The 6,859-nt window shown below is 47.7% G+C and overlaps 1 protein-coding gene across 8 annotated transcripts in view; it reads left to right on the top strand.

Annotated features, from left to right (window-relative positions):
* The first annotated feature begins 3,076 nt into the window (after positions 1 to 3,076).
* The window catches only part of LOC111539902 (general transcription factor IIH subunit 2), a 33,274-nt gene continuing 29,491 nt past the window's right edge, over positions 3,077 to 6,859 (top strand). Inside the window, exons 1-2 of one of the 8 annotated variants that reach the window (XM_023207931.1) lie at positions 3,153 to 3,307; positions 6,173 to 6,220. The gene's annotated coding sequence lies outside the window, so the exon portion shown is untranslated. Of the gene's footprint in view, positions 3,308 to 5,583; positions 5,689 to 6,037; positions 6,097 to 6,172; positions 6,221 to 6,859 lie in introns of those variants that run through there. The other 7 variants (XM_023207929.2, XM_023207928.1, XM_023207935.1 and 4 more) reach the window with 7 other exon arrangements.

Genomic DNA, 6,859 nt, shown 5'->3' with positions numbered 1-6,859 from the left:
TTAAGAAGGTAGTGAATGTGTGACTCAGTCCTTGTCTAAAAGTAAATATGCCTAGCTACTCCTATCTTTCAAAGCCAGAAGGTAAAACTTTACCAAGTTTTCTAAAAGCAAACTGTGGGGTTTTTTTTTTGTTTTGAGACGGAGTCTCTCTCTGTTGCCCAGGCTGGAGTGCAGTGGCGCGATCTCGGCTCACTGCAAGCTCCGCCTCCCTGGTTCACGCCATTCTCCTGCCTCAGCCTCCCGAGTAGTGGGGACTATAGGCGTCTGCCACCACGATTGGCGCTTTTTTTTTTTTTTTTTGTATTTTTTAGTAGAGATGGGGTTTCACCATGTTAGCCAGGATGGTCTCGATCTCCTGACCTCGTGATCCAACCCGCCTCGGCCTCCCAAAGTGCTGGGATTACAGGCCTGAGCCACCGCACTGGGCTGCAAATTGTGAATTCTGCTGCAGAATTCTTTTGAATTCTAGGCAGAGAATGCAGGATTGGCATTCTAAATATTTGTACATGATAAACAAATGCTTCTTTAGGTTAGAGCAAATAGTTACATATCAAGATCAAGATTGTTTGATACTATTGTCAATTACAGAGGTTTTAGATGAGGCTTTCTGGAATGATTCAGTTTCCCTGTAAGGGAATCAGCCCTCCCAGTCTTTCAAGTTGCATGCTTTTTATATCTGTTTGATTCCATTAGCTGAGCTGATCGTGAATGTCCTAACCCTGTTGATTGTGTCTGGCCACTCATGAGCAAAGAGCAGATTTATTCCATTCTTTATAGTTGTCTTTTAGTTTTACAAGTTGAAAAAACATCTGAGTAGGTTGGATAATTTATTCTACCACTTGTACATGATTAGAATATGTCAGTCACAATCACGCCAAGAGATTATGGATTTATGCATATTTTGTTTTGCTTTAGTACCATTCCTAGTTGAATCTTAACATCCATGTCTAAAATCTATACAGAGCAAATATTACAGTTAGGAAAACTGTTTTAGTCTCCTCTCTGCAAATATGCTTTACATTTATTGGGGAATCCTCTATCCTTTTCCTGGTTTTCCTTAAAGTCTTCCCAGGCTGATGGATAACAAACATATGCAAGAAACTTGGGGCTTGGGATTCCTCTAGACTGTTTGTCCTAGAGGAATGCATCCCATCTTGCAAATAGGATGGTCAGTTAAGATGGAAGGAAGCAGAAGTGTGGATAGGAAGGAAGGGCACAAACGGAAAAGTGTGGAGTTTGGGTGTGAGTCCTTTAATGAGGTCAAAGGTGGGAGGGAGGCAAGCATGGAAGCTTCCTGGCACTGTGATACTAATTTCCCCTCCTCTCCCTTTTAAAATCGTGTTCATGCAAAGCCAACACAAATAACTAAATAAAATCTTGTCTCCTGGGAGGAAATAAGACTGATTACAGAGCTGCCACTTAAGTCCTGTAGGGTTGGTGGAGACAACCCCATTTTACACATTAGTTCATAGAGTTGGTGTGACTTGCTTGAGGTCACCCAGCCACTATGTCAGAACCTGATTTTAAATCCAGGGCTGTTCTTCCCACTGCTATGCAAGATACCTTCTGTTTATATTTTTGAGGGAGACAACAGAGGTGGGAAGAATTTTTAACAATAAAGGCAACGGAGGGGATGAATATGCTGATGGAGAAGGAAAGAGGCCCCAGCTTCTGCAGTTGCTTTCTGTTATTCCTAATCCTCTTCTCATCTGGGGGTGCACTGCCTCTCCATTTCTCAAGTATGGGAAATGCCAATAATTCTACTTGTGTTAATTGGCAGTCAGACAACTTGTCCAAAATTGAATTGCTCTTACCCACCCCACCAACATTTCAATAATTGCGACCCCAACCTTTCAGTTGCTCAGCTAAAGACTTTGGAGGTATCCTTGATTCTTTTCTCATTAACACACATCCAGTGTATCACTAAGATTTAGAATTGAGTCACTTCTCACCAGCTGCTGGTCCAAGCCATCACAATCCCCCCAAAGTTCTTAACAATGCTCACAACCTCTCCTCCCCACCTTACCTTTCTGATTGCAGCTGCTATCACTCATCCCCTGCTCACTCCTGCAGTCGTCAAAGACCCCAATGCACTTCTAACTTGGGGCCTTTGCACTTGCAGCTGTCTTTGAAGAGCTTTTCCCCTAGGTATCAGGAGGGTTAACACCCTTCCTCATTCAGGTCATGGCTTAACTGTCTTCTCAGCAAGGACTCCTCTGGCCACCCTATTTTATGTTTTTGAGACGGAGTCTCTGTCACCCAGGCTGGAGTGCAAGGTGCGACCTTGGCTCGCTGCAACCTCTGCCTCCTGGATTCAAGCGATTCTCCTGCCTCAGCCTCCCGAGTAGCTGGGATCACAGGCGCTTGCCAGCACGCCCGGCTAAATTTTTTTGTATTTTTAGTAGAGACGGAATTCACCATGTTGGCCAGGCTGGTCTCAAACTCCTGCCCTCCGGTGATCCATCCCCGCTCGACCTCCCAAATCACCATGCCTGGGATTACAGGCGTGAACCATCGCACCCGGTCTAGCCACCCTATTTTAAACTGCCAACTTTTCCCCTTCAATGCTTAGTTTTTCTCCACAGCACTATCACCATTTCATATAGTATATGTTTTTCTTCATACTTACTCCCTTGGAGAAAAAAAACTCCACAAGAGTAAGGATTTTTGTCAGTTTTTCACTGCTATTTCCTCAGTACTTAGACATGCATCAGGCTCAAAGTAGATGCTCAGTTTGCTGAATGAACAGCAAGAGCAACGGAGGAGTCCTGAAATACACAGCAAGAAGCAAGGATAACCCTGGCCTTACTTCCGTAGCCAGGGTCCTTCATCCCAACTTTTTAGAGGTAGAAAAACAAGATCGAGCTCCTCAGAACCCAGGTCGACAGCTGCAGATCCTTCGACCTTCCGAGAGCGAATGGCGATCACTGTTTCCCGGTTCTCTGCGAAGTCCAGCTGGAAGACAGTCCCTTTCCGCGCCCCAACTCAGCGGCGGGCATGCCCTGCACCAGAGCGCCCCGCTCCGGCAGCGGCCGCCTGCACCATCCGGAACGTTTCGGCGTGGCCGCAGCTCGAGGCGGAATGACTTCCGGGGCGCCCCTAAAGCAGCGGGGCGGAGTTTCCGGCTGAGAGTCCTAGCCGGGCCGGTGAGTTCGCGGATGGGAGTCTGTGAGGCGCAGAGGTGGGGCAGGCCGCTTGGCTAGGTAGGCGGCTGGGAGGGTTTTCGTGGCGGGGAACGGAGGCCGAACTGCCCTGCCTGTGCTCATAGGGAAGGAGGATGTGAAGGAGCTTGTGAAGGCAGAGGAAGGTAACTTTCGTGTGGTGGGGAGCCGCAGAGTAGGGAGGGAGGCTGCAGGCCGTCCCTCCCTAAGTAAAAGCGCGACTTTTAGAAATGATGGTTCAGGGTTCGAGTTTGTGACCCGCTTGAGAAAGTGACCAACCTCGGAGCCTGAATCCCATACCTGAAAAACAAGGACAGTAATCAGCCTTGCCAGTTTCACATAGCTTGGTAGGGTAAGGTGTGAAGAAAAGCTTCTTAAATTGGGATGTTTGGTGCTCTCATTTGTTTCCAGATAGCATTCCGAGCTCATGTAACGGGAATCACACCAGTAGACTTATGCTGAGAAATGTGGATTGTTTGGGGTTGGATTCCAGGAAACAGGTCACTTAATTTTTTTTTTTCCCCCGAGACGGAGTCTCGCTCTGTCGCCAGCCTGGAGTGCAGCGGTGCGATCTAGGCTTACTGCAACCTCCACCTCCTGGGTTCAAGCGATTCTCCTGCCTCAGCCTACCGAGTAGCTGGAACTACAGGCGCGCGCCACCACGCCCAGCTAATTTTTGTATTTTCAGTACAGGCGGGGTTTCACCATGTTGGCCAGGATGGTCTCGATCTCTTGACCTCGTGATCCTCCCGCCTCTGCCTCCCAAAGTGCTGGGATTACAGGTGTGAGCCACCCGCCCGGCCTCACTGATATTTTTAAGAAGAAAATGGACTGTTGGGAAATGATAGGCCATTGGAGATCTTTACAAAGTCCATCTTCAAGATGCATGAGTCCTTTAAACAGCATGCATGTTTACAGTCAGACTTCCCATTGAACGTCTGCAGTTTTAGGGACCTTAATACCTCCTGTCCAGTCTCTGATTTCCCATTGCAGGCAGCTCTAATTAAGAAGTCCTTTTAGCCGGGCGTGGTGACTCAGGCCTCTAGTCCCAACACTTTGGAGGGCCGAGGTGGGAGGACCAGTTGTAGTTAGGAATTCGAGACCAGGCCTGGCCATCAGGCTGGTGAAACCCCGTCTCTACTAAAAAAAAGTTAGCTGTGGTGGTGTGCGCCTTAATCTGAGCTATGCCGGAGACAGAAGAGGCAGTGGAATCGCTTGAACCCTGAGGTGGAAGTTGCAGTGAGCTGAGATCGTGTCACTACACTCCAAGCTTAGGCGACAGAGCAAGACTGTCTCAGAAAAAAAAAAAGAAAGAAAGAAAATAAAGAAGTCCTTTGATACGATCATCCAAAAGTCTCTCAGTTGCTATTTATTTTTATATTTACAATATATATTATATATTTATAATTATTTATTTTGAGACAGGGTCTCACTCTGTCACCCAGTCTGGAGTACAGTAGTGAACATGACACACTGTAGCCTTGACTTGCCTGGGCTCAAGCCATCCTCCCACTTTAGCTTCCCAAGTAGCTGGGACTCAAGTACTCGCCACTTCGCCCAGCTAATTTTGTGATGTTTTGTAGAGACGAGGTTATTGCCCAGGCTGATCTGAGCTCCTGAACTCAAGCGATCCTTTTGCCGTGGCCCCCCAAAGTGCTGGGATTACAGGTTTGAGCCACTGTGCCCTGCCAAGAATTTGAGTTTAAAAACATTGAGAACGTTATGTGAGTTTTTCATTTTTGAAGTTCGCAATACGTAACAGAAAACAGGGAAAAGCAAAATGTTCAGTTTAGGCTGGGTGCGGTGACTCACGCCTGTAATCCCAGCACTTTCAGAGGTCGAGGTAAGTGGATCACCTGAGGTCAGGAGTTCGAGACCAGCCTGGCCACCATGGCGAAACCCCATTTCTACTAGAAACACAAAAATTAGCCAGGTGTGGTGGTAGGCTCTTATAATCCCAGCTACTTGGGAGGCTGAGGCAGGAGGATCACTTGAACCCGGAGGCAGAGGTTGCAGTGAGCCGAGATAGCGCCATTGCACTCCAGCCTGTGTGGTGAGTGAAACTGTCTCAAAACAAAAAACAAAGAAACAAAAATGTTCCATTTATGGGCAGATCACTTGAGGTCAGGAGTTCGAGATCAGCCTGACAAGTCAGGCGAAACCCTGGCTCTACAAAAATACAAAACATGGCGAAACCCTGACTGTACTAAAAATACAAAAATTAGCTGGGCATGGTGACATGCACCTGCAATCCCAGCTACTCGGGAGGCTGAGGCAGGAGAATCACTTGAACCCGGGAGGCGGAGGTTGCAGTGAGCCAGGAGGTGGTGGAATGGAGAGGGAGATTGCATTGGGGAGGGTGGAGGTATGATGAGGATATTTATTTATGAATGAATGAATGAATGACAGAGTCTTGCTCTTTCGCCTAGGCTGGAGTGCAGTGGCACGACCTGGGCTCACTGCAGTGTCTACCTCCTAGGTTCAAGCGATTCTCGTACCTCAGCCTCCCGAGTAGCTAGGATTATAGGTGTGTACCACCATGCCCTGCTAATTTTTGTATTTCTAGTAGAGATGGGGTTTCACTATGTTGGCCAGCCTGGTCTCGAACTCCTGACCTCAAATGATCTGCTGGCCTCGGCCTCCCAACGTGCTGGGATTACAAGCGTGAGCCACCGTGCCTGTTTCTCTCTCTCTCTCTTTCCTTTCTTTTCTTTCTTTTTGAGGCAGGGTCTCACTCTGTTGCCCAGGCTGGAATGCAGTGACATGATCTTGGCTCACTGCAGCCTCTGTGCCTCCTGGGTTCAAGCAGTCCTGTCTCAGCCTCCCCAGTAGCTGGGATTACAGGTGCCTGCCCCCACCAACCTCCTAGCTAATTTTTGAATTCCTGACCTCAAGTGATCACCTGCCTCAGTCTCCCAAAGTGTTGGAATTACAGGTATGAGCCAGCATACCCGGCCTGGTTTTGTTTTTGTTTTTGTTTTTTGTGACTCACTGCAACTTCTGCCCTCCAGGTTCAAGCAATTCTCCTGCCTCAGCCTCCCTAGTAGCTGGGATTACAGGTACCCGCCACCATGCCCAACTAATTTATGTATTTTTAGTAGAGATGGGTATCGCCATGTTGGCCTGGCTGGTCTTGAACTCCTGACCTCAGATGATCCGCACCTTGGCCTCTCAAAGTGCAGGGATTACAGGGATGGAGCCACCGCACCTGGGCCTGGCCTGTGTTTGTTTGTTGTTTTGTTTTGTTTTCAACTTTTATTTTCAGGGAGTACGTGTGCATGTTTGTTACATGGATAAATTGCTTGTTGTTGAGGTTTGGTGTACAAATGATCCCGTCTCCCTGGTAGTAAACATAGTACTTAATAGGCAGTTTTTCAACCCTCACTCTCTCCCATTCTTCCTCGTCTAGTAGTCTCCAATGTCTGTTCTCATCGTTATGTCCATGTGTACTCAGTGTTTTGCTCCCACTCGTAAATGAGAACATGCTGTATTTGGTTTTCTGTTCCTGTTTTTTTTTTAGGCCAGAGTGCAGTGGCACGATCTCGGCTCACTGCAGCCTCTCTGCCTTCCAGGTTCAAGCGATTCTCCTGCCTTAGCCTCCCAAGTAGATAGGACTACAGGTGCTCGCCACCACGCCTGGCTAATTTTTTTGTATTTTTAGTAGAGACAGGGTTTCACCATGTTGGCCAGGCTGATTT

This window comes from Piliocolobus tephrosceles, chromosome 4 (genome assembly GCF_002776525.5).
Source record: "Piliocolobus tephrosceles isolate RC106 chromosome 4, ASM277652v3, whole genome shotgun sequence".
NCBI classification, from domain to species: Eukaryota; Metazoa; Chordata; class Mammalia; order Primates; family Cercopithecidae; genus Piliocolobus; species Piliocolobus tephrosceles.
Note: the sequence above shows the minus strand (reverse complement) of the source record. Positions and strands in the feature narration are given on the sequence as shown.